Source organism: Oryx dammah, unplaced genomic scaffold, assembly GCF_014754425.2.
Source record: "Oryx dammah isolate SB20612 unplaced genomic scaffold, SCBI_Odam_1.1 HiC_scaffold_28, whole genome shotgun sequence".
Taxonomy (NCBI): Eukaryota; Metazoa; Chordata; class Mammalia; order Artiodactyla; family Bovidae; genus Oryx; species Oryx dammah.
The window spans coordinates 47,247,700-47,275,447 of NW_024070212.1; the positions used below are offsets into that span (position 1 = coordinate 47,247,700).

Sequence of the window (27,748 nt, forward strand, 5' to 3'; positions counted from 1 at the left end):
AACAGACTGTGCTGCATCACAGTTCCACTCAGGGGAGTCTGAAGAGAGTAGGAGGGCAGGAGAAAGTCCTCCCTGTGGGCAGAGCTGCAGGCAGTGTAGCAGTCACCCTGTTTGTGAAGAGAGACACGTGGCTTTAGTCCTGAGCTGTGACAAGTGGTTTGGCTTCTGGGAGAAGAGCACACAAAGGGGTCCCAAAGTGTATGGATTATTATATCATATATGAATGCCCACCAGAGAGACTCTACCATAGAATCAGAGACTCAGCAACCAGCTGGACAGGATCACATGACCTGCTCTCAGCCTTCCCAGTGCCAGTACAGTGGGCCTGTGAATGGAGTCCCCAAGGTTACAGATGTTAAAGATATGAGAACAGTGAACAGATGCAGTGTAGCAGAGTAAACGACCCTGATCATTATGAGGAGGTAGGATTGCTGCCGCCTCCCGGCGATAAGGAGGAATAGTTTGGAAATTCGGGGATTTATTGGAGGGAATACCTTGGTGCCAGGTTGTAGCTGAAGATGGGCAATTCCTGTAACTACAACCTGATGAGAGCATGGCAACCAAGGGTTCAGATCCTTCACGGATTAAAATTCGTGTCATTTCAGCAAACAAGCCACCTAGACTGGTAGAACTGCTGGTGGAGAGGGAGAGAAATGGCAGAGGAAGGAGCTGTTGAAGGTCAGTTCCAGCCAAGGGACCAGCTGCAGTGGTGGGTTGGAGCTGCTTTTCTTTTAATGGCCCCATACCAGCCAATCTCTTTGGAAGACTGCCACCTGGTCACTATACCGCCTGCCCAGAGGTGCCTGGGAGTTTCCATTTCTTCAGGCCCCCCCTTAGCCAGGGCTGACATTTTATGAGCACAAAGTCCAGCTCCTGGCCTTGAGGGGACCAGCTCTCATGAGACTTTGCCTGAAATCTCACAACCTGGGGTCCCTACCTTTCCAGGCCTGATTCCCTCCCTCTCCTATCAGTTTCTTTCAGGGCCTGTCTTGCTAAGCCACCAGCCCTGGAATCTTCCTCTCAGAGTCTGCTCTGGGTAGTCTCTCACCCCTTATGTAGATAAACGGAGGTAATAATAGGTGGCATTCGGCTTCTGCACAGCACTGTGGTGAGAGCTCTTACATTACAGGGTCCACTGAATTCTCCAGAACCCCATCAGGTGCTGAATAAACTCTCAGCAGCAGAGCTTAGGGCTTAAGGGCACAGATCCTGGAGCCCCACTGTGCTGTGCAACGCTTAATTGCTCAGTCATGTCTGACTCTTTGTGACACTATGGACTGTAGCCCGCCAGGTTCCTCTGTCCGTGGGGATTCTCCAGGCAAGAATACTAGAGTGGGTTGCCATTTCCTTCTCCAGGAGCTCTTCCCAACTCAGGGATCGAACCCAGGTCTCCCGCATTGTAGGCGGGTTCTTTACCATCTGAGCCACCAGGGAAGCCCGAGAATACTGGAGTGGGTAGCCTATCCCTTTTCCAAGGAATCTTCCCAAACCAGAAATTGAACCAGATCTCCTGCATTGCAGGCAGATTCTTTACCAGCTGAGCTATTAGGGAAGCCTGGAACCCCACTATCTGGGGTCAAACCCACTATCTGGGTTCTGCCAGTGACTGGCTATGTGATCTTGGCAGGTTACTGCCCTCACCTATAAAATGGGGATAATAATAGAGTCTACGTCACAGGCTATTTATGAAAATTTGATGAGTTTATGTAAAGCATTGGTATGATTTGTAGATATTTGTTAAATGAACAGGTACTTCACAGGTACAAGGGGCAGTCAAGACTTCAGTTCAGTTCAGTTCAGTCACTCAGTCGTGTTCGACTCTCTGCGACCCCATGAATCGCAGCACGCCAGGCCTCCCTGTTCATCACCATCTCCCGGAGTTCGCCCAGACTCATGTCCATCGAGTCCGTGATGCCATCCAGCCATCTCATCCTCGGTCATCCCTTTCTCCTCCTGCCCCCAATCCCTCCCAACATCAGAGACTTTTCCAATGAGTCAACTCTTCGCATGAGGTGGCCAAAGTACTGGAGTTTCAGCTTTAGCATCATTCCTTCCAAAGAAATCCCAGGGCTGATCTCCTTCAGAATGGACTGGTTGGATCTCCTTGCAGTCCAAGGGACCCTCAAGAGTCTTCTCCAACACCACAGTTCAAAAGCATCAATTCTTCGGCACTCAGCCTTCTTCACAGTCCAACTGATTAATTAACTTGCTCAAATCCACCCAGCTAAAATGGTAAAGCCAAGACCTATAAGATTTCAAAAGTCAATCTCTTAACTATGACACTATGCCACCTCTGGTCAGGCCTCTGCACCTTCGTTTGCTTTGTGCATGCATGCTAAGTTGCTTCAGTCGTGGCCAACTCTTTGTGTCGATTTAGTATACTTCAAAAGGCCCACTATTCTCTGAAGCCGCTCCACCCATCCCTGGCTGGCCTTTGTTGGGAGACAACAGAAAGAGCCTGGGTCTCGCTGGGGCCACCCTGGGGCTGAGGCCAGCTCTGCATCACTGTATATATTGTCTTGTCTTATAGGAGCCGTGGTGGTGGTGGTTTAGTCTCTGAATCATATCCGACTCTTGCAACCCCCTGGACTGTACCCCGCTAGGCTCCTCTGGCCATAGGGTTTCCCAGGCAAGAATCTAGCGTGGGTTGACATGCCCTCCTCCAGGGTATCTTCCCAACCCAGAGACTGAACCTACATCTCCTACATTAGCAGGTGGATTCTTTACCACTGAGCCCCCTGGGAAGCCCACTTGAAGGGGCTGCTGTGTGTTAATTCTCAAGGGGATTTCTCCACAGACCTACATCTTCTTTATTTCATTGCTGCCCCCTGCCCCCACCTGACTTCCCCCAAAAGCACAGACTTTCCTCCACTACTGAAGTGAAAGCTTATGAGGACTGTTTTATTAAACTCAAAAACCTTTTTCTCTGTTTCCTCAATTGCCAAGGTTAATGAGCTAATAATTTAAAACATATGGAAACATGTAAGAGGGGAGAGTAAGAAAACTCTCACTTGTTCCCTACATGGCTTTCTGAGGCTGTTTCACCCACTCAGGCCTTGACTCACTGGGGCCATCACAGCCTCCTCTTGGACTTCAGGATTACACACCTGGCAGGCTTGGCGAATGTCCTTATAAGGCAGCTGCTGGGCCACCCCAGAGGCTTCCCTGGCCTGCATTTCACTGGGGTGATGAAGCAATGTCCTTGAATGGGAAGGGCGGGGGCCGCCTGCTCTCAATTCTCTGTAGCCCCACTCAGACAGCCCTACTTCCTCTTCTGATGGTTTGAATATGAGAAATCTCATTATAGGAGAACCTTAAGAATAAAGCCAATTATTTCCAGGCTATTCAGTGAGCACAGCTTATTGGTCATCTCATGGGGTCACTATTAACAGGAAAGGTAAGAGGGCCAGATGTGGCGCTGAGCTTCCAAGCTGTTGGATCCAACATAGTTTCATTATTTTTCCTTTTGAGGCCCTCAAGGTCCACGCAGGGCTCAGGACTTAGGAAAGGAGGTAACATCTTTATTTAGAAAAGAAAAGGAAAATTGAATATCTAATGTCATAGGTACAAAGCACAGGGTTTTACATGTATCACCTCATTTAATTCTCAAGGTGATCTGTGAAGTCAGTATTTGGGTATATAGTGGAATTTCCCTGAAATGTCTGCTCTAATCTATCTGGCTTCTCTCTGGAGCCCAGGATCAGCCAGGATGAGGCCCTTTGGGTTATTTCTATTTTAACCTCAAAGGGTGTTTTCTGCTTTTCAACCTTAACATTACATATGGCTCAAATCAGTCCCAAAGGCTTCCTCCCAGCTCTGCTACTGCTAAGTCACTTCAGTCGTGTCCGACTCTGTGCGACCCCATAGACGGCAGCCCAGCAGGCTCCCCCATCCCTGGGATTCTCCAGGCAAGAACACTGGAGTGGGTTGCCATTTCCTTCTCCAATGCATGAAAGTGAAAAGTGAAAGTGAAGTTGCTCAGTTGTGTCAGACTCTTAGCGACCCCATGGACTGCAGCCTACTAGGCTCCTCCGCCCATGGGATTTTCCAGGCAAGAGTGCTGGAGTGGGGTGCCATTGCCTTCTCCACCTCCCAGCTCAGATACCCAAATAAGCTGCCCGCACCAAAGGCAAGTGCTCGACTCCTCGGCTTCTGACAGCCACCAGGAGCCCCGGAGCCCAGGAGAACTTGCGCACCTGCAATCCACCTCTTTACCTTAGCCCACCGTAGGGGGAGGTGGGGAGTCCGCAGCCCCTTCTAGGGCTTCATCTCTGGCCCCCAGTTCACACCCATGCCATCCCCTCAGTTAGCCTGCTCCTATCTGAATTCTGATCTCAGTCCTAATGCCTTTTCTTCAGGGAGGCCTCCTCTGATCTCCTCCTCACCTTAAAGGGTGGCCCCATCCTTGCGTCCCCCTCCTCTTGCTTATTTCCCTCTCAGCAGTACCTGTCTGGCTCGCCCTTGTGTATTTGCTGCCCATCTCTCCACCAGCACGATCATGTCATTAAATCAAGGATTCACATCAGGTTTGTTCACAGCCACGTGCACAGTGTCTAGGAAAGACCTGACGTGGAATAGTCACCCAAAACATTTGCTGAATGAATGGGCTGTTCTGCACGATCAGGAGAGAAGAATTTTGGTTTTCCTGGTCTGAAAGGTAAGAGAAGAAGACCTTGAGAGAAGAGGGAGGAGAGGGAATGGGAGGAGAGACACAGAATGAACTGAGAGAAGAGACAGGGCGCAGTCTGAGACTGTTCTCTGCAGGTCACTCAAAGTGTGGGAGCCTACACGGGCTGCTATAAGAGGGGCCTCTTCTAGCACTCATGTGCATTGAGGGGCCATACAGCATAAACTTCTAGAACGTGGGCTTTGCCATAGACTCAAAATTTGAGTCTGGGCTTCACCATTTACTAGCTGTAAGGCTTTAAGCAAGGAATGCACCTCAAGGCCTCAGTTAAATGGGAGTAACAATATTATTGCATCACAGAGCAGCTGGAAGCCATAAATGAGATACACATGTTAAGCACGTAGCACCAAGTCTGACTCCTGGCAAGTGCAGAAGAGAAGACAGCTGCGAATGCACCTGCCATCACAGCCATGATCCTCCTGATCACAAGATTACTCCAGTGATTACCTCTTCAATTTTCACTGACTCTCAGTTGATTACCATTTTCCAAAAAGCAACAAGTGGTTTTGTTTTTGTTCTTTTGCTGCCATCCGTGAGAGATTGGTGAATAGCTGGGGGTATGCTGTGGGTGCTGAGAGGCCAGCATTGCTATTCTGCCTATGAAGCAACTTGCCCCTCACGCAGCCCTGGGGATAAGTCTCTACACAGCCGCCTTGGGGAATGTGGCCACAAGTGAGAACCCCAGGGTATCGCGGGCCCGTGAGCACACTGAGCACAGAGGACAGGGCACAGCCTGTCCAGCCGTGATGCGTGCTGGCGCTGCGATCCCCACACCCCCAACCACCCAGCCTCGTGTTCTTCCTGTGGAAAGCAGGACAGTGTTTCCTGGCCTCTGTTGCTACCGGGTTTGGATGACCGTGACACAAAAGGTTATGATGGAGAGCTTTGGCAATCCTAGACTGCTGTATAAATCCCCGACCGTCGTGACGTCATCAGCATCGTCTGCAGCGGGAGGGGGCCCGACTAGCTGGCTGGAGATCCCCGGCTCCATGGACATCTTGGCGTCATCCACACCCTGTACCTCGTAGACAAACGCCCTGCTCGTGGCGCCAGGATCAAATACCATTCAATGAGGTGTCCCCGGCGAGGGGGTGGTTAGAATGACACCAGGCCCTCACTCCCAGGAGCACCACCACTGCACCCCCCAGTCAGGCTGGTGGGTGTCTGCCAGATGTGCGAAGGCAGGAAATTAGCACCAGCTCTGAATAAACATCTCTGCACTTTCGTAGGACTGGACTCATGAAAGTCCCATGGTCCCCCACCCTGACGAGACAGACACGTTCCAGCCCTCCCATCCCAGCATCAACGTTTCTGGGAAGCACTCACTCTTAGGTGGCGGCAGTGTCCAGGGCGCCACGATGCCTCCTGAGGCAGACAGGCAGGGACAGGATATAGTGGCGCCGGTGGCCTCAGCCCGTGGCTCAGACACCTGGCCCAGCCCATAAAACCAAGTCACCTCTGAGAAGCAGCTTTCCTTTCATTTGGCCAGAGCTGACCCCCAGCTGCAGCAGGCAGGGTGCTGGCCCCAGGCCCTACATGCATTTATGAGATAAATGTTAACTGAGTGAGTCCTATGCACTGTGTACTAGGTGGTAGGAATGCACCAGTGAACAAAACCAACTTTGAATTTCCCTTCCCTCATGGAACTTCCGTTCTAACGTGGGGACGAGGAGGGACAGAAAAGAAGAGCTAAAGAACTAGATTGCGAAGTGTATTGTTGTTTAGTCGCTGTGTCCAACTTTTTTGTGACCCTATGCACCATAGCCCACCAGACTCCTGTGTCCATGGAATTCTCCAGGCAAGAATACTGGAGAGAGTTGTCATTTCCTTCTTCAGGGTGAAGTGTGTTAGCAGATGACAAATGATGTGGGAAGCTGACTGGGTGGGGAGGGGGAGGGTGAGTGCAGGGGGAGGGAGGAGCAGGTTCCATGGGGAGGTCCATGGAGAAGGTGCCGCCTGAGGCAACCCCAAGGAGGCGAGCACCTGGAAGGGCGCAGGGGAACATCCTGCAGAAGGGAACAGCCAGTGCACAGACCCTGAGGCCTGGCCACCGCCTGATGCGCTCGAGGAATTAGGAGACCGGTGGCTGGAGCAGCTGCAGGAAAGTAGTGAGTTGGGAAATGAGCAGCGGTGAGGTGTGGAGAGCAATCCTTGCAGGTGACAGCAGGAGAAAGGGGGTTCAAAATCAGCTGGTAGCAAAGGCTGGCTCTGGTTTGGGGTCCTAGGAGTCTATATAATGTGGGCATGCCTTAAGAAAAGCTATGAAATTACAAATATGAAATTAGGCACAGAGTTTGGGAACTGCAGCTCAGTTTGCTTAACTTCCCAATGATGGAGCAGTGGAGCTGAGGCCTATGCTTGGGGTGGTCCTAGGTCCCTCCCTCTCTTATTTTTCTCTTTTTCCTTCATTAATGAGAAAAGATCCCATTTAAAAGTAGCCAATGTATGTGGACCTTTCCCAATTAAAATAATAATTTTTCTTATAGTGCCAATTGTTATCTCTGTCTAGATGGAGACATTTGAGCAAGTTTGGATATGATATGGAAACTTGGATAAATTTGTTTCAGTGGGATTAGATGTAATGCAATCCTTTGCCTTTGGGAATAAATCAACCAAGAAGCATTTATAGCACAGTTGCCGTATTCAGAATCCAAGTTCTGGAGGCGTTTTCCGGTCTGGCTATGAAGTCAGCGCCTGTGCCTGTGGAGAGAGTGCTTGATGGTTGTCTCTCGGGCCCTACACTTGATTACTTCTCTTCTTATTCAATATGCTTTCCCTAGGGGCTTCCCTGATGGCTAAAGTGGTAGAGAATCTGCCTCCAATGCAGGAGACACAGGAGATGCCAGTTCGATTCCTGGATTGGAAAGATCCCTGGAGGAAGGCCTGGCAACCCACTCCAGTATTCCTGCCTGGAGAATCCCATGGACAGAGGAGTCTGGTGGGCTACAGTCCATAGGGTCACAAAGAGTTGGACACGACTGAAGCAGCAGAGCACACAGAGAGACAGACCCTTGCACGCACACTCGAGATATCAGCCACCCTCTGGCAAGCTTCAGTGGCAAATCAGCCTCCAGTCTGACTTTCCGCTACTCCTGGGTGGTTTTCCAGGAGGCACAGAGCTGTGGTCACACTCCCTGATACCCCTTCTCCACACAGCTGATGGGGGTGGCCTGCTTGAAACACACATATCTAACCACAGCTCTGTTCTAAGCAGCAGCCTGTACTAGTTGCTGTCCTCCTCATCAGAGGTTCAAACATGGAACTGTAACTCATTTTTCAACTAAAATATTACATTGAACACCCATAGAAGAAACAGATGGAAAGTTATTTGATTGATAGACATGTACTTTATAGGCTACATTTATAACATTTGCTTGTTATGAAGCCAGCCCCTCTGAATAATGAGGCTGATTTCAAAAGCACAAATATTTGAAAATTCACAGCCATGGATATACTTGCAGTTTATTTTTTTTTATTTATTTACTTATTTTAGTGCAGATGATTTACAATGTTAGTTTAATTTCAGGTATAGAGCAAAGTGGTTCATATATATATAGATACTCTATTTCAAATTCTTTTCTATTAAAAATTTATTATAAGATACTGAATATACTTTCCTATGCTCTTCAGTAGATCCTTGTTGGTTATCTATTTTATATTTAGTACTGTGTATCTGTTAATCCCTACCTCCTGATTTATCCTCCTCTCACCCCTTTCCCCTTTGGTAACAGTAAGTTTGTTTTTTATGTCTGTGAGTCTATTTTTGTTTTGTAAATAAGTTCATCTGTATCATTTTTTTAGATTCTCTATATAAATGATATCATATGGTATTTTATCCTTATCTGACTTATTCACTTTCTATGATAATCTCTACCTCCACCCATGGTGCTGCAAATGGCATAATTTCATTCTTTTTTAGGACAGACTAATATTCCACTGTAGGGGTGTGTGTGTGTGTGTGTGTGTGTGTGTGTATAATCTCCTTTATCCATTTATCTGGTGATGGACTCAGATTGCTTTCATGTCTTGACTATTGTAAGTAGTGCTGCTATGAATACTGAGATGCATGTATCTTTTCAAATTAGAGTGAGAATTGTGTCAATGTATGGCAAAACCAATACAGAATTGTAAAGTAAAATAAAAAATAAATAAATTTAAAAAAAGAAAAAAGAAAAAAAAATTAGAGTGAGAATTGATCTTTTCTTATGGTTTGATTCATGATTTTGAATATTTAATACAAGTGTCATTGATTAGAAAGACTGTATCTCTGTACAAGTCCTAAAATTCAGGCCAGTGTGTGTCCCCACAGACTATAGCCTCCCAGGCTGCTCTGTCCATGGGATTCTTCAGGCAACAATAGCCTCAAATCTTTTCAAATTTTGGTTTTTTCTGGATATATGCCCAGGGGTGGGATTGCTGGATCATATGACTACTCTATTTTTAGTTTTTGAGGAACCTCTGTACTGTTCTCCATAGTGGCTGCACCAATTTACATTCCCATCAATAGTGTAGGAAGGTTCCCTTTTCTCCACATTTATTATTTTTAGACTCTTTGATGATAGTGCACTTGCAGTTTTAAATCATCCTTGGCATCCAGTTTATTCCTGTATTTTTTTCTATTGCCCAATGTTGAGAAAGTTTGGTTCAAGATATAAGTAGTAAAATTAGCAACATTTTTCTGTTTTATATTTACACAGCCTGTCTTGCCAACTTGGGATGCTCTTAATTAAACAAATCAGATCTGAGAATGCAGAGGAACAATTTTGAGTCTAATATCGAATCATTAACAGTATCTGCTTTCATTGCTTATGTTAAACGTGAAAGTCCCATCAGAAGTAGCTCAAAGTCAGATAGATGCACGTGCAGTGTTATCCTGACTCTACAGCTGACCATTATGCAAAGGGAGTGAGTGTAATCACCTAGGTCTTGTCAGCCTGCATTGGGTCATTCAGTTTACTGTGGTTGTGCATTTGTGCAAATTGATGCAAGAGGACACACACTGGCCTGAATTTTAGGAGATCACCTGTACAGAGATACGGTCTTTCTAATCAATGACACTTGTATTAAATATTCAAAATCATGAACCAAACCATAAGAAAAGATCAATTCTCACTCTAACAAAGAGCATTTGCCCAGTGACATAAACTAATGCATTGGTGGTCTGCAATATGGTAGTATTTGATATAAAGCACGTGTGACTATGTTGATGTAAAATAACAGTTAATTTTTTAATGATTTAAAGTCCTTATTGTACTTTTAATGATTTAAAGTTCTTTAAAGTACTTATTGGACTTCCCTGTAGCTCAATGGTAAAGAATCTGCCTGCAGTGCAGGAGACCTGGGTTCGATCCCTGGGTTGGGAAGATCCCCTGGAAAGGGAATGATAATCCCTAATACTACAGTATTCTTGCCTGAAGAATCCCATGGACAGAGGAGCCTGGGAGGCTATAGTCTGTGGGCCTGCAAAGAGTCAGACATGACTGAGCAACTTACACTACTAAAGTATTTATTTTGAGTCGCTTTCTTTAAGAAGTATTTTATTTTTTAAATAGGGAGCAGTCTCTCAGAGCTATCTGAGATGCTGCCTCCCAGGCTGCAGTCCTCATTTTGCCCCCAGTAAAACTTAACTCACAACTCTCAAGTTGTACGTGTTTTTTAGTCGACAGTTATGGCGCAACGAAGTGACCCAGGGACTTCCTTCCTTCGCCTGGACTCCACAAGGAACTGGAACTTTGGTACCAGCAGTGACCCCTTGCACCCATCAGGCTCCTCGGGGAGTGCAGACTAACTTGGATGCCTCAGGCATGACCTGCAACCAAGACTGGAAAAGACATAATTTAAGAAACTGTCTCCAACCTGGATGGATGGACCTTGCTGTCAGATACTGTTAACTGACTCATGCACAGTGAAATGGAAGGGAAACTGACTCTTGAATTAACTCCCACTTCCAAAGGCCCCTAAGCTGGCCTGGTCGATAGAGAGGCCTGCTGACCTCAAACTCACTTTAAAACGAGTCTCAGAGAGGAAGCTGCACTACACTAGGATAAGAAGATGACAAGATCAGAAGTAGACAGCTTGCCCAAGATGCTGGACCTGATTCATATGATCATTTACAATGTTTCCTCGATTCCTTGGACCTGTGCCTATCAATCAAATGTTTTCAATCATGGACATGATTCTATGCTAGTTTAAATCTCAATTCAGTTGTTGGGTTGTGGCCAATAACCTGTGTCTAGTAATTCTGGGTTACCTTGGTGGATTTCTCTCTTTCAGGACTCTGATTGGATACCCCCTAGGAAATTTATTTTAGATGAGAGTTCAGTCCTGTTCTGTCTATTCATGATATTACTAGATGAGATCCTCTCATCTGGCCAATTAATAATACCTGCTCTGATCCTGGCCATAGATTTAAGTTTTCTCTTAGGGTCATTCAAACTCAATCAGAGTGATGAGCTAAGTCTTAATCAAAAAACTAACCTCTCATCTATTAAAAGGAAAACTCCCACAATTATGGGATGTATCTATATGCTTAACACCAGACTATGATCATTTAAATTTAAAAGCTCCTCTATGTTGGGAACAATTAAATCACACTAAAAATGACCAACCTGGTAATACTATGAGACAAAGCTGGGCGCTTTATGAACTATGCCTATTTTTACCCTTAGAGAGAGAAATTGGTATGGAACTCAGTGGATTTGTGGCACTAATTTATGGACTTGATATCTACAGGGATGAATACAAAGGTATAGCCTGGATTTCCATGAATTTAAGGTCATACACATTTAACAAATTAGAGGTAACCCCAACCAATCTACCATTGGTATGATCCCAATTGGTCAAAGATCTGTATTCTACTGGTATGACCAGCTTTTTGTGTGTGTGTGTCTTCATTGAGGCTGGAGGATATAATTGGCCATATCAAAGTCTTAGCAACTTTCATAAGCTTTAAATGATAGTAACTGGGCTATTAGCTTATTGAATTCTGAGATCTCTATGATGAGAAAGGCAGTACTACACAACTGCAAGGCCCTTGACACTTTACAGCACCACAGGAAGATAGCTGTGCTACAATTCAAAGTGAATGCTATATTTTCATTCCTGATAAATCCTTTAATGTAACACATTTGATGAACCATATGAAAAAATCATATTTCTGCCTAAGTGACCCATTCCCTAGTCTTGATGATCTTTTAAAAAACTGGTTTGGTGTGGGAGGCTCATGGCTAAAATATTTACTTTTAATTCCACTAATGTCATTAACTATACCATTTGTATTTTGCCTGTTTCACAAGATTATTGTTTCTTGTATTACTAAGTGTATGACTGAGCCTCCAACAAAAAGAATGATGACTAGACTTGATACATATATGATCAGTGATTGTAACAGTTTAACTCTAGATATGGGAAGATGCAATGAAAGGGAATACTTTCCTGGACCGTGACTAGAAGAATACAGGCGTCCAGAGATCTTTGACTATTAAGACCTAGTCCAGTAACGGCACATTGAGTGGCCTATCAGCAAAAGCCTTCAGAACTGGGAACAAGCCTTCCCAGCAACGTGAGAATGGTCACGAAATGCCCCCCAAGATATGGTCTGATTTATGGCCACAAGGGGGCTGTGTCAACTACAAATTGGCACTTACCAAGGGCACTGCCAACAACTGAACAGCAAAGTCGTTTGCCATCTGCCTCTAGGAGACTGAGCCCCACACTGCTGCAGCTGTTGACCTTCAACACCCCCTGAGGGAGTTCAGGGTGGAGAGAGGCACTCTGTACTCCAGGGAATCTGGTGGGGCAGGTCTTTAGATTGTTGGAGGTTTTTAGGAACCGATTTTATGATCTCAATCCTTGCATCTCCTCATATCTAGAGAAGCACTAAATTCCTCCATGGTGACATTAGAGCCTCATGACTAACAGAAAACCCTTTTGTAAACTGAGTGCTTAATGGTATTGAAATCCCCATTCACCAAAACTTTATATATAGACCTTCCCCACTGCTGTCTCATCCTCAACCAATATTCTTCTCCCCAGTATTTTTCTTCACTGTTACCAATTTCTTTTATTCCATCCAGAGATTGTGTGTGTGTGTGTGTATGTATGAGTGTGTCTTAATTTGGGCTAACCCTAGAAACAGACCTTGACATAAGGATTGAAATGCGGCTATTTATCTGGGAAGGACTCCCAGGAAACTTCTGCAGGGACTGGGGCATGAGACTGGGGAAGGAAGGCAGCCAGGCAAGGGAAGATCATGTTGTAAATCCCACCATGGACAAACAGAACATAAGTTCACTGGGGAACTTTGGGAGCCAGCGTAGGACACGTGGCCCACTATTATTTCTCCCGAGAGGAAATGAAGCTGGTGTTTTATAACCAACTGCATTGTTTGAGGTCTGTGGGGTGTGGGCAACCAGCCATGTGGCCAGGCTCAGTAAACCCAGGCGGTCAGAAAAAGTTCTTGGTCAGCGCAAGAGCTGGCCCTTTAGAGCATGCAGGTATGGCCTGACATGTTAAGGAGCACGAGGTATCTGCTATAGCCTCTGCTACAACATTCTCCTAAAAACATTTAGAATGAAGCTGAACCAAACATTTGCAGCAATTTTGGCTCGGTCCCTGGAATGCCAGCCTTCGACAGGGCCTGGTCTGAAGGCTGTTGGCATTCATGGGAGCACCAAATGAAGCTTTCCAGGGTCTGGCTCCCGTCAGTGATTCCTGGTTCTCATTCTCACCTTAATCACAGTCAAATTCTAACCCAATGATAGAAGCCATCTGTACTGACAGGGCTCAGATATCATGTAGCACTACCTCCTGCTCTCTTGACCTGGGAGCACCCTTTCCTTCCTCTTACTTGCCTGATGCTACTTGTTCCCCAGATTCAGGTGACTAGAAAGAATTAACTTTCCTTTAGGGTTAATAGGGGGGGCTCACTGAGACATTTAGCCCAGAGTCTGAGAGACACTATGCTTTCTGGAATGATTATCTTTCCAACTTCCCATCTGTCTGATGCCTTGGGGAATATTCCTTGTCACCCCCGAGCTCAACTGGGATTCCACTCTGCTCACTGTCCTAGCACCCCGGGCTTACCTATTGGAATGGTCTGCTTGCCTGTCTGCCTGCCCCAGTGGTACCAGGAGCTTCTTTAGGGCAGGAAGCGGGCTTTGCTCACCTCCGAATCCCTGTGGTTGGCAGAAGGGCTCAGTAAATGCTCTTGAGTAGAATTCACCGGAGGGCACTGCGCAGCACCCCTTCTTTGCAGCATTTGTAGGAATCCTGAGGGAGAAATCGCTGCACACAGGGTGGCCCTTGCGTGTGTGTTAGGTGGCCTTATATAAGGTACACATATGTAACGGAAGTTGCTGCCTCCTTCCTGGGGAGAGACCTGTAGACCTGCTCCTTAATTTGCATGCAAGATTGTTTCTGCTCTTTCTTTTTTTGTATTTGTTTAATGGATAGTCAGTCCCTCAGTCCATAAATATTTCCGGAGTCCCTACTACGTGTTGGGCGCTGTTCTAGGGGATGGAGATACAGGGGTACACATGACAGAAAGAGAGTCTACCTCAAAGAACTTACTCTCATTTGGAAGTAGAACAGTACAGAATTCATTTGGACTAGCCTTCTGTTGCTGTCAGAATCTGAAGAATCTGGAAGAAGGGGAGCTCCTCTGGGACTGGGGGATGAAAATCTCAGGCAGTTGTAAGTAAAGGCAAGGGAAGCAGACCACCCCAGTAGGAGGAGGGAACCAAAGGAGGTCAAGGACAGCTGTCATTTAGAAGCATACTGAGCATGTCTGTGCTCAGCATATGGACGTCATAAAGAGATAAAAGCCCCAGTCCGTTCCTGTAAAGATCTGCTGTCTATGGTGGGAAAGTCACAGTAATCCTGAGGATGATCTACTGGTGGGGACCATCCAGGCAACAGTTTTTAAAGACTTTTACTTTGGAAATAATTAGAGATTCAAAGAATGTTGCAGAAAAAGGTACAAGAGAGGCTGTGTGTACTGTCCCCCAGTTTCCCCTACTGGTAACATGTACATAACTGCAGGACAATGTCACTGCCAGGAAACCGACATGAGTAAACGGCACAGATCTTATTCAGAGTTCCTTTGTTTACTTGTGAGTCTATGAAATCTTTTCACATGTGCAAATGTGTGTAACGGCCACCGCAATCGAGATACAGAACATTTTGTCATCACAAAGGATCCCCAGTGCTTCACCTTCAGAGCCACACCCTCCCCAACTCCCCAGCCCCTGCTTAGTGGTGAGTTTTGAAAGTCCTTTATGTTCTAGACATGAGTCCTTTGCCACATGTATGGTTTGCAATATTTTCTGCTAGTCTATAGCATGTCTTTTCATCCTCTTTACAGCATCTTTCACAGAAAGAAGATTTTCATTTTGATGAAGTGCAACTTAATGTTTCCATTTATGGACTGCACTTTTAGTGTCTTGCTTAAGAGCTCTTCACTTTTTCCAAGATCTTGAAGGGTTTTTTTTGTTTTCTTCTAAAGGTTGTATAGTTTTACATTTAAATCTATGATCCTTTATGAATTAATTTTGTATAAAGTGTGTGGTTTGAGTTTTGCTTTGTTTTTTGCCTATGGATATTCAATTGTTAGCCTCATCTGTTTTTAAAAAAACCTATCCTTCCTCCATTGAGTATCTTTTGCTCCTTTGTCAAAAATCAGTTAACTGTACGTTGTGGCCTTATCTCTGGCTTCTCTATTTTGTTTCATTGACCTATGTATTTATTCCTCCATAAGACACATTATCTTGAATACTGTAGTTATACAGTAAATCTTAAAATTGAGTGATTCCTCCCACTTTATTCTTCTTTTCTAAAATTATTTTCTATTCTAATTCCTTTGCCTTTCCACATATATTTTATATAATCTTGTCTAAATCAATAAAAATTTTGCTGAGGTTTTGATAGAAATTGCATTAAAACCTATAAATCAACTAGGGGAGAATTGACATCTTTACTAGGTTAGGTTTCCAAACTGTTAACATGGCATTTTTCCATTTATTTACATCTTCCTTAGTTCCTTTCATCAGCATTTTATAGTCTTTTGAAAGCAAGTCCTCTGCATGTTTTGTTAGAATTATGTCTATATATTTTATTTGGGAAGGGGTGTAGTGTAAATGGTATTATATTTTTAACTTTGGCTTCCACATGGTCATTGACAATATATGGGAAATACAAGTGATATTTTAATATTGACCTTGTATCCTGTCACCTAGCTAACTATTAGTGCTGGAAGGTTTTTTGTTTGTTTGCTTTGTTTTTGTTTGTTTTGGGCTTTTTAGAAAAGATTCTTTGGGATTTTCTAGATAGACATATGTTATCTGAAAATAAGGATAGTTTTGTTTGTTCCTTTCTAATATGCATGCCATTATCAACTATGAGAATCATCCAGGCCAAAAAAAAAAAAGTATTTAATTGCAAATATTCTATTTTCCCACTCTTTTTAGATTATTTCCCCATGTCTACTGTATGTTCAGGGAATGCACACTCACTCTCACTTCAGATCAAGCATCTATTATTAGGAAAAAAAAATCTGGAAATCATAAGATAGCACATCATAGAGCCAAAGAAGGAAGATTTGGGGACTGTTCACATCCCGCCTCCTCCCTGAGCAAAGGTCATCAAAAGATGACTCTGGGTACCATGTGTTCGCTTGGATGAGGGCCATCCAGGCCTCAGCTAGCCTTCCCAAAGCTCTCCCAGGAAAAAGCAACACTTTTCCCAGGACTGGCTAGAACCAAGACCTCCCTGAAGGCAGACTGGGAGCAGGGACTAACCCTGAGGTTGGAGGGGAAGTGGGTGAGGCATTGAGAAGGTTGAGGAGGGCCTTCACTCATCTCAATCCAGATATGTTTTCAGCAGGCATGTGGGGGACATCACTGTACTTTTCTTTGAGCTGAGACACAGCTTCTATAGGTCGCATGTGACATGGATTTAGGTGTGATTGGAGAAAAGAAAAACAAGACAATGTTTTTCTTCCCACTGGCAATGAAACTGTATAATGCAAGGAAGATTCTGTCCTTGACACCAGGAAACCACCGAGGCCAGAGTTGGATGTGTGGACCCTAGAAGCATCTGTGAAGCAATGCTGCCTTAGCAAAGGGATCCTGTAAAATGAAAACTACTTACCCAGATTGCTTGAGGTTTTTTAATCCCAGTGCTATTTACTTTCCTGATTAAGTGTTGGGCAATTCATGGCTAGAATATGCCGAAATATTATACTGTATGCAATGCTTAATCCACACATTTGTTAAAGGCAGGTATGGTAAAAGAGGCTGAAACAAGGGAATGCCGTTCTCCTTGGTACATGTTTGACTGTGGAGAGAATTATTTAATCTAAAGTAGTAAGATATTTTTATCCACTTTCTGGAAATCAAGAGATGAAAAAATATATATATATTTTAAAAGCTAAGGCTATCTTGAAAATAATAAAGTGGAAAAAAATTTCAAAGCAAACTTAGTTAATTGGGGTGTGGCTCAGACTCTCCGTCATGTCAGATTCTTTGTGACCCCTTGCACTGTAGCCCGCCAGGCTCCTCTGTCCATGGAATTTCCTGGGCAAGAATACTGGAATGGGTTGCCATTTCCTCCTCCAAGGGATCTTTCTGACCCAGGGATCAAACCCTTGTCTCTTGCGCCTCCTGCATTGGCAGGCGGATTCTTTACCACTAATGCCACCTGGAAAGCCCAGTTAACTGGGGGTAGTAACTCCTTGTTGTTTCTGAGTTCTCTACTAAACACAGTACACAAGTTAGTAAGTTCTTACAGCTTATGCAGTTGTGAGGCCAGCAAGTCCCTAGATCTGCTGGGTGAGTCAGCGAGCTGGAGGTCTGGGAGAGCTGAGGGGTTAGTCAAACCAAGTGTAAAGGAATGCTGATGGTGTAGTTTGTGTCCAAAGGATGGTAGCCTCATGACCCCAGAAGGACCCATGTTTCCATTTAAGTCTGAAGGCAGGGGGGAAAAAATGATGTCCTATTCTGAAAGCACTCAGACAGGAAAGGATTCTCTCCTACTCAGGGGACGATCAGCCTTCTTGTTCATTCAGGGCTTCAGTTGATGTTTGGGCCCACAAGCATGGAAGAGGGCAATCTGCTTTACTTGGCTTATACACTCACAGAAACACCCAGAATAATGTCTGACCAAATATTTGGGGACCCATGGTCCAATCAGGCTGCCATGAAATTAATCATCCTGGAAACATGGGCAAGGACCAGTGAAAGACTGCTTCAAAAGAGTGTGAAATTCTGGAGTGGACTTCTGATTACATTCTCAAAGAGGACCAGGTTTTCTTAATCCCCTTGTAAAATATGAATACTTTCTGGCGAATCATTTTTTTAAAAGAAAAGAAAAATATTTATTTATTTGGCTATATCTGTTCTTAGTTGTACCATGTGGAATCTAGTTCCCTGACCAAGGATCAAACCCCAGCCCCCTGCACTAAGAGCTCAGAATCTTAGCCACTGGACCAGCAGAGAAGTCCCATGAATACACCCCTAAAATTACAATAATGAATATCATTCTCTGTGTACTTACCCTGTGCTGACTGCTTAGCAAACATCTCACTTAATCTTCTCACTAACCCTGCTCTCTACTAAGCTTATTCTCAAAGGAGGGGATATGAGTGGTATCAACATATGAGGAAATCAAGGTTCCAAGAACTGTGTTCTCATCAGTGTTTACAGTACTTGGAACACAGTAGGTATTCAATAAATATTGTTGAATGATGCTAATTAAGTCTCTTATTAAAGGCCATACAACTAGAAGTGGTGAAGTTAAATTTCAAAACCAGATCATTTGACCCCGAAGTCAAAGGACTTCAGAGAAAAGCCATGAGCACAGGCAGGGCAGGAAATTTGTGCATTGGAGTTTAGGCAGTTGCACCTCTGACATTTCATCTGACTCCTGCATGAGGTAGGCCAACAAGACAGAGCCTGAAAAAATTCCAATCATTCCAACAAAGCCTGTCAGCCTCTGGTACAGCTCCTTGAAAATGACTTTGAGCAATTAAGCCACACGCATTGGCAGACATTAGCTCTGGTACTGTTTGACTCAGAAACTCAACAGCCCCATTCCTGGCATGATTTTGAGCATAATTTTCTCCTGGGTTATTAACTCATCTTTTGTTCATAGCTGGAAAGATGGGGACAATGTATGTTTCAAAGTTGTCTGTGCTCTCTTGATGAACAGCGTTCTATTCGTGGGAGGTGAAGCTGTCGGAGGAGGTCTGGTTATTAATTTCCAGAAGTTATGTTGTTCGGCCTCAGTGAGATGTTTATCAAGGGGCTAAAACTCTTCCCAGTAACTTATTAGCTATATTTGGAGGCATGTTAAGTCTTGGAGGCCACAGGGCACGTTTGATATGCCTCAGCAGTGATTCATGACACAGAAGGTACTGTAATCACCCACCTGAGTTGATTCTCAGCTTTCAAACCAGGGGCAACTTTTCTCTAGGAACATTGGCCTTGAGCATTCCTTAGTGTCTCCCTGCCCTGCTCGCTTCCAAGGCTATGCAGAACCTGTTTTTTCATCTTCAATGAAAATGTGTAAATTAATTTTAAGGGAGCACTTTGCTACTTCGTCTGAACTTGCCAAAGACTTGATAAGATCACAAAAAGGACAATGAGGTTCTTTCAATTATTTGACAATTGGTGGTGAACAGTCAGAAGGGAGGAAAGTTAGGCATCATTTGAGTAAGAAGATCCATCCAGGCAGAGACCTGTGGAAATGCCCTGCTGTCCAAAGCCAAATTGAGTCATACAAGAACAGATAATGGTTGTCCCTGGGAGGGACATGTTGACCTTCGACCTAAACCTGGAACTGGAGCCAGAGCCTTTGTTTTGGGCCATATCTCTTTAGGATATCATGTTTGTTACAATGACCCACCTTCAAATCACATTTGGAATGTGGTTTTGCCTCTTCTCACCACAGCTATGACTCCCACCCTCATCTGTACGCCCATCATCTCCCCTGGTGTTGCTCAAATATCCATATCCTGGCCTCCCTCCAGGCCACTTTCCTCACAGCAGCCTGGGTAATCTGTTAAACCCGAGTCAAACATGCCTCTATTCTGCTCAAAAGCTCCCTGTGTCTCCTCACATCTCTAGAAGTAGAAGCTAGGGTCCTCTGCACCCTCCATGACCCAACCATGTGATCCAGCCCTTCTCTTCCCTCGCTGACCTCCTCTCCTACCCAAAGGTAGGACCCAAAGTAAGGGCTCCGGATTCACTCTCCAATCTTAGGTTGGCAGTCCAGGCTTCACCTCAACACATCCCTCTCAGGAACAACCTCTGCCTTCCTCACACCTCCCTTGTCCTCTGGTCCCATCATGTTTTAGGCATGGATCCATTTCCAAGAGCCATTCTCTCCTCCTTGCTTGCTCTGCTCCAGTATGTTGGTGTCACTGGTCTTTCTCAAACACACCAGGCTCTCTCTGCCTCAGGGCATTTGCACTTGCTGTTTTCTCTGCCTGGAATTCTCTTCCCTCAAATAATTGTATGGCATGCCTCCTTATCTCCTTTAGGACTTTGTTCCCATGTTTCTCTCTTCTCTGACTATGTTATTTACAATTACAATTCCTTCTTCCTCCCATCCCTCCACCCTAGTGCTCCTCTCCTGATTTATTTTTCACATGAGCACTTTTCATGACCTAAAACATAATTATATATATTTTATTTATTATATCTTACCAATTCAGAGGGCAGAGATTTTTTTTGTCTATTTTGTTTATTGTTGTATCCTTATATCCCTAGAGCTCAGAAGTGTACCTAGCACATCATAAACACACATTACATATTTGTTGAGTGTGGAAATGAAGACATGAAGCATTAAATGAAAAACTAAACTCTGCATGGTGCTAGTGGTAAAGAACCTGCCTACCAACGCAGGAGACAAAAGAGACATGGATTTGATCCCTGGGTCGGGAAGATCCCCTGGAGGAGGGCATGGCAACCCACTCCAGTATTCTTGCCTGGAGAGTCCCCATGGGCAGAGGAGCCTGGCAGGCTGCAGTCCCTGGGGTTGCAGAATAGGACATGACTGAAGAGACTTTAGTGCACACTCTGCCCAGACTTGAGCTGCATGTGCATGGTGTAGAAGATATGCTGTCTGTTCTAAAGAAATGCATGATCCATTTGGGAAGACAGTAGTAGGGGAATTGGTCATTCAGATGTTTTTGCTGCGAGATGCAGAAACTCACTCAAAAATACTCTCAAAACTGAGATTGATTTTAAGGACAGCTGTGGACTAAATCTGGTCCAAGAACCAGTAAGCCATGAGGAGCCAAAGGTCACACTGGAAATCCCCTCTGCTCCTTTTCCCCATGGTTTCTCTTTCCTGTAGAGCTTCTGGCCCAACTCACAGGTCCAAGTTTGTTCTCTTCAACTACCAGACTGCCCCCCTCCATTCCTCACTCTCTCGTTCAGATCCCAGGAGAGTGGTTCTGTCAGATGTTCACTGTTCCCATGTTGGGCAGAGGCCCTCACACCTCATGGGTCACTGGATATGCCCATGGGTGAGCTGCCCTTGACCAGGTACCTACTTCTGGAACAGCCTTGCTCTAATTTCCTGAGCAGATTTGGGTCAGTCAGCCACGCTCAGGACAGGAAGAATACAACACAGTTTGGAATTCTTTGGATTTTTACATGGATTATTTATAATTATAGATAAATTAAAAGCATATATAAAGAAAACTAGTCTAGAATCCTAAATACCATTAACACCTTGGTATACCCTTTTCCTTGCATGCATGTATGCTCATTATTTTTTATATTTTTTAAAATGTATCTACTTTTAAATAAAATGATATCTACTATATCATTTTATATTTTTGTTTTTTTATCACTTATTAACCATATTTCATAAACATCAGTTCAGTTCAGTTCAGTCACTCAGTCATGTCCAACTGTTTGTGACCCCATGGACTGAAGCATGCCAGGCCTCCTTATCCATTGCCAACTCCTGGAGTTTACTCACACTCATGTCCATCAAGTCAATGATGCCATCCAACCATCTCATCCTCTGTTGTCCCCTCTTCTGCCCTCAATCTTTCCCAGCATCAGGGTCTTTTCCAATGAGTCAGTTCTTCACATCAGGTGGCCAAAGTATTTGAGTTTCAACTGCAACATCAGTCCTTCCAATGAATATTCAGGACTGATTTTCTTTAGGATGGACGGGTTGGATCTTCTTGCAGTCCAAGGGACTCTCAAGAGTCTTCTCCAACACCACAGTTCAAAAGCATCAATTCTTTGGTGCTCAGCTTTCTTTACAGTCCAACTCTCACATCCGTACATGACTACTGGAAAAACCATAGCTTTGACTATGGTTTTTTATGCCAGCTTTGTTGGCAAAGTAATGTCTCTGCTTTTCAATATGCTGTCTAGGTTGGTCATAACTTTCCTTCCAAGGAGTAAGCGTCTTTTAATTTCATGGCTGCAGTCACTATCTGCAGTGATTTTGGAGCCCCCCAAAATAAAGTATGCCACTGTTTCCACTGTTTTCCTATCTATTTGCCATGAAGTGATGGGACCAGATGCCATGATCTTAGTTTCCTGAATGCTGAGTTTTAAACCAACTTTTTCACTCTCCTCTTTCACTTTTACCTTGAACATCATTTCATGTCATATCCAGAGATATATTGGTATTTAATTATGGAGTAGTGTTTCATTTTTTTGAATATATTGTAATTTATTCAACCAATTCCTCATCCTTGGATATTTAAATTGTACCTAGATTTTGATGTTATGAAATATGCTAAAGGAAGAGTTGTTGTTTTTTTTTTTTAATACATCTACAATTACTTTCTTAGAAAAAATTCCTAGAAGCAGAATTTCTGGGTTAAAGAACATAAACATTTAAAAAATAATGATATTAACCGCTGACATTTATTGAGCATGGTATATACCAGTCACTTTACACATCACAATTACAACATGCATATGAAGTAGACACACCTATTGTACCATCCTGCAGATGAGAACACGTTCACAGAGACATGAAATTACTTCCCTAAGATCCTATGGCAGGTAAGTGGCAGAACCGGGATTTGAAAGCAGTAACTCTAGCATAGAGCCCTTAACCTCTAAACTGTACTGCCTCCCTGGAAAAGTAGGACCTTTTTGTAGAAGGAAAGGCCCTATTAGGGTCTTCAAGGGAGGTTAGCCAGCTATAAGCAGGACTTTGACCCAACAGGCCACATGCTACTGGTAGATTTATTCTTTAACAGATGACGTCTGGAGGGCCTCTAATGAACAATAATGTGCCCCTTAGCAACATGCAGCTAAGGTGTTTCATTTTTGACCCTTTCAAGGTAGAGTTGACTTGGTATCCAGCCGATAGACCCCTGGTTGAGAAAATATTGATTTTATTCATGAAAGGACTGGCAGTTTAGCTGGCAAGATCACTCACTCGTCTTGGTAACTTGTGTTTCTGGAAAATTACTAGCCTAGAGGAGCCTGGCAGGCTATAGTCCATGGGGTCACAAAGAGTCAGACATGACTGAAGTAACTGAGCACTCAAGCACTCTAAAAATTGCAACACAATGTTGATAAGTCCAACTTCAGGGTGACAGAAGGGATGCGTGAGTGCATGCTAAGTCATGGGTTGCCATGCCCTCCTCTAGGGGTCTTCTTGACCCAGAGATCAAACCTGCATCTGTTACGTTTCCTGCATTGGCAGGCGGGTTCTTTACCACTAGCACCACCTGAAAAGCCCAATAGAAGAGAGAAGAATGGGCAAAGGGGAGCTATAAGTGACTTTCAAAAGGCGGACTGGAGTGGGAGGCCAGGTGGCTGCTGGGCGGCTCTCTCGTGGTTGAGTCACAGGGGAGCAGGTGTGCACTTGGGGCGGATAACAAGTCTCGACTTCATGAAATAACAGTCCTCCAGCCGTCAGTGAGAGCAGGACTAGGTGTGACCCAGAAAAGCAAACATAGCTTTTTTTCCTGGAGATAGTTTATGATGATGTAGAAATGTCACCTGAAAGCTCTTGGTTTCCTCACAGGTACAGGGATTGCACATCTCCAGTGAAGAATTAGGACAAATGATCTGACACATAGTCATCTAATGAGTCAGAGTCTGTAGAAGACCATGCCTGGGAAACCCAGGAAAACATACAGCCCAGGTAGAGAGTGTTTGACACTGAGAATTCTACCCCTTTCATCTTTTTAACTCCATGTTGCTGGTGTTGTTTAGTCACGAAGTTGTGTCCGACTCTTTGTGACCCCATTGACTGTAGCCCATCAGACTCCTCTGTCCGTGAGATGCCGAGGCAAGAATACTGGAGTGGGTTGCCATTTCCTTCTCCAGGGGATCTTCTCAACCCAGGGATCAAATCTTTGTCCCCTGCTTTGGCAGGCAGATTCTTTACTGCTGATCCACCTGGGAAGTCCTTTTAACTCCACACTTGATAGATATTTATACAGATAAAATACATACATCTTTTGGGTACATACTTTAAGATATTTATGCAGATAAAAATGCAAAATTATGTTATATATGCAAGCATATACTGGAAGGACATCCACTGGGTTTGCCTTTGTTTCTTGCCCATACAGTTTCCTAAAACAGAGCTCCCCTCACCTGTGTGGAGAATGAGGACCAGGCAGCAGCACCCCTGAAAAAAACATCCTGCCCTGAGTGTACTTCCATCCCACCTGAGGCACTTTCTCAGGTATGCGGCTAGATGTCTGCAGTGGGCACTGTTGGTTGTCTCCTCCCATGGGCATGGTACCCACCCTCCTTCCTAACTGAATCCCAGTTCTACTCAGTATCCCCTCCTTAGTGAGGCCCTTGTGCTTCCAGGTGGGCTGTGACCATCCCCAGCTTCCTGAGGCTGGGTTTTGGTAACGTTAGTTAAGCTACTTTGAGTGACCCTTACTCTTCCTCTTACTAGAGACAGTGTAAGCCTGAACATGTGATACACTTCAGACCAATAAGAAACAAGAAGATTAGCTCCTTCTTAAAAGAGAAACAGGGATATTTCTTTTATTTGACATTTTTGTGTTTTTATGTGATACTTATAGCAGTGGCTGCCATTTTATCCCCACAAGCTAATAACGTAAGGACAACGCAGTACTTGCACTAGGTTGGCAAAGCAGAAAAATGGAAAGAAACTGGGTTCTTAGTGATGTCACTAACTTGGGAGCCATCCTATCACAGGGCTTTTTGTTATGTAAAATAAGAAATGTTTCTTGTTGTGTAAGTCTTTTTGACTTGAAATTTTCAGTTACTTGCAGGCAAAAACATTTTAATACAATCCCCCGATGTTCTCATACCCAAAGAGCTTCTGACCAGCAGTAGGTGACGTTAGAAGCATCTGGCATCTCCTCTCCTCCTCCCTCTATCCCAGGGAAAACATTCTAAAAGGCATCTTAGCTATGAAAACAAATTAAACAGAATTTCACCCCATCCTGTTGGAGGTATTGATCGAAAGAGGTGGAGTTGATTGATACACACCCCACATCAACCAAATTAGTTCTGAGAAATGTCGCCAGTGATTCTACAACTAGAATTCTCGAAACCAGGATTCTGAGCTCAAGACTTCAAATGTTGGTGGTAAGCCTTCAAAAATTATGATTTTTGGCACACAAAATGTTTTCAGACAGCTATTTATCTCACTCTGGGGTGCTGGGTGCCAATAAATTTCACTAGTTTATTACAATAGCATGTAGTGTTTCAGTTCAAGACAAGATTAGTAATAATAGATGATGTGGATAATCTGGCTCTAAACCTCATAAAAATCACAATTCCAGTTCCATTTAAGGATAAGCAATGCCATTTAGATTAAGAAATGACCTAAGCTTAATCCAAAATGGTCATAAAATTTTGAAAATAAAAATTTCTCCCTTAACTCTTATATAAAACCTAGACATCTGATATATCACCATTCTCTGACTATAAGATGAAGACATGTTTCCTATTTTAATGTCCAGTAAAATGAACCAGAGGCAGCTCTTCTTTCTACAGGACTCTGGAAATCTAGTATTTTATACCCACAGTGTGTGAGGGCAATGGGAGATAGTTTTACCTCAGCAGACAGCTAGATCCATGACTACTATCACAGATCAGGTGACCAGGAAGTTCCCAGAATCTCTAAAATTATCCTCTCTTAGCCCAGGTGACCTAGGATTCAAAAAAAACAAATATAATTCAATATCACAGATGCTGCTAAAAGCTAGCAGCAGGTAAGGGCCTAGGACTTGTATATTACTAGTTGGAGAAGTTGGGTACACATACCCTCTTCAGGGCTTGAGAAGAGACTAATTTGAGGGAGGTTGGCGCTCTGAGTTGCTATGATATGGACATTAAGTAAAGGAATGTGACTTTATTTTTTAATCAAGGGATCACTGTATAATCCTCATTTGCCTTTTCAGATGGGTTTTCCTTCCTTTCCACCATGCTCTATGCCCCAGGAGGCTGGAGATTTGTATCCACAGGCTTCTTGGTCCTCCAAGCCTCTGGTTGGGTTTGCCAAGGAGTTCTCATAAGAGACTAGAAGGCTGACAGAGAGTGAGGATGGGTCTTTATTCCCTCCAGCTCCCTCTCGGCTCCTGTGGGCAACCCCCTGCAGTCTGTTATTCCCAGGTTCTGGTAACCCCTTCAGGCCTAGGAGCAAGAGCAACTTCCCAGTGTTGCAAGGCTCTGGGCACCTCATCATCCCTGACTGGTTTCACTGGGCAAGAATTAACCCCGTCTCACCTTTGTCAAGGGCTTCTCAGGTGGCGCAGTGATAAAGAATCTGCCTGCCAATGCAGGAGACACGGGTTTGATCCTTGGGTTGGGAAGATCCCCTGGAGGAGAAATTGGCAACCCACTCCAGTATTGTAGCCTGGAAAAAGATCCCATGGACAGAGGAGCCTGGTGGGCTACAGTCTATGGGGTCGCAAATAGTCAGATACGACTGAGCACACACACACATCTTTGTCATTGGTCCCTTTGTCGATATTTCCTCAGTTACTGTCACAACTACAGCTTCAATTACAGGTGCTGTTGGTCTCCTGTTGGGCCTTGACTGATGATATTGTTCAAATGTCCGGGCTGCTCATGAAATAAGAGCACTGAACCAGCAATATATATATATATATATATTTAACTTAGAAAATTTTTCTTCTTGAAAGTAAAATTTTATTTAGGCAAAATATGAGGTCTCATTTCATGACAATTTTGGCTATAAGCTTCTGTCATTTCTTAATCTTGATTGCCCCTCCTGTCCCTAATTCCTTCCAGGTACTTGCTGAGTTCTTACAAATTTGTGATTTCCAGATAGCTTGCTGTCCCCTCTTCCCCCTGGTGAATCTCTGAGTCCTTAATATGGAAATCTGGCAAAGAAGAAACATCATTGACTTAGGTTTCTGCCTATGGAATCATGAAGACAATGAATCACATAAATGAGATCTGTCTCCTAAGAAGTTATCAACAGTTTAGTTAATTTCCATGAAGGTTTACTGAAAGCGTATAATATACAGGCTCCAGGGGTTCAAAGACATTTAATATACACTGACTTTAGAGAACTGAAGTCCTGGTAGAGTTGTTCTAACCCTTCACAAAGGGGAGGGCAGGACAGTGAGTTGTTTGGAAATCATGAATTTGTAGGCACTAGCAAGTGCCACTTAGAACTTAGTGATAGGTGGGCAGTTTAGATGCAGAACACCAGTTTTTAGCCAAAATGTTCATGCAATGGGAACTCAGCTTTTTCATACACACACCCTCAGTTTTAAAGTGGAGGGGAATAGGGTTAGGGTCCAGGAAGGAGTGGACTCATAAACACATGAGTGTAACCCATATGCACTAAATGCTAGAATGGGATTTCATGCAGTGTTATGGGAGCACCAAGGAGCACTGGACTCTACCCGGCATTTGAGAAAACTTCTATAAGATAATAACTGGGCTGCACTTCGGAGAGAGTTATCCAAGTGAAGAAAGATGGGCATCAAGTAAGGGTGGAGAAGGAACAGTGAGGGCAGGCACAGTGTGTGAGGACAGCTAACCACAGCTGCAGGCCCAAGACAGAAAGAGGCTCTGGCAACGAGCAGGGCCCAGTGGGCCAGGT

At 44.2% G+C, this 27,748-nt stretch overlaps 1 long non-coding RNA gene across 1 annotated transcript; it reads left to right on the top strand.

Moving 5' to 3' along the window:
• The first annotated feature begins 5,147 nt into the window (after positions 1–5,147).
• On the top strand, positions 5,148–11,159 carry LOC120856840. Its single transcript, XR_005719500.1, has 2 exons — positions 5,148–5,230; positions 10,347–11,159. It is a non-coding gene; the product is annotated as an uncharacterized LOC120856840 (long non-coding RNA).
• Positions 11,160–27,748: the final 16,589 nt, after the last annotated feature.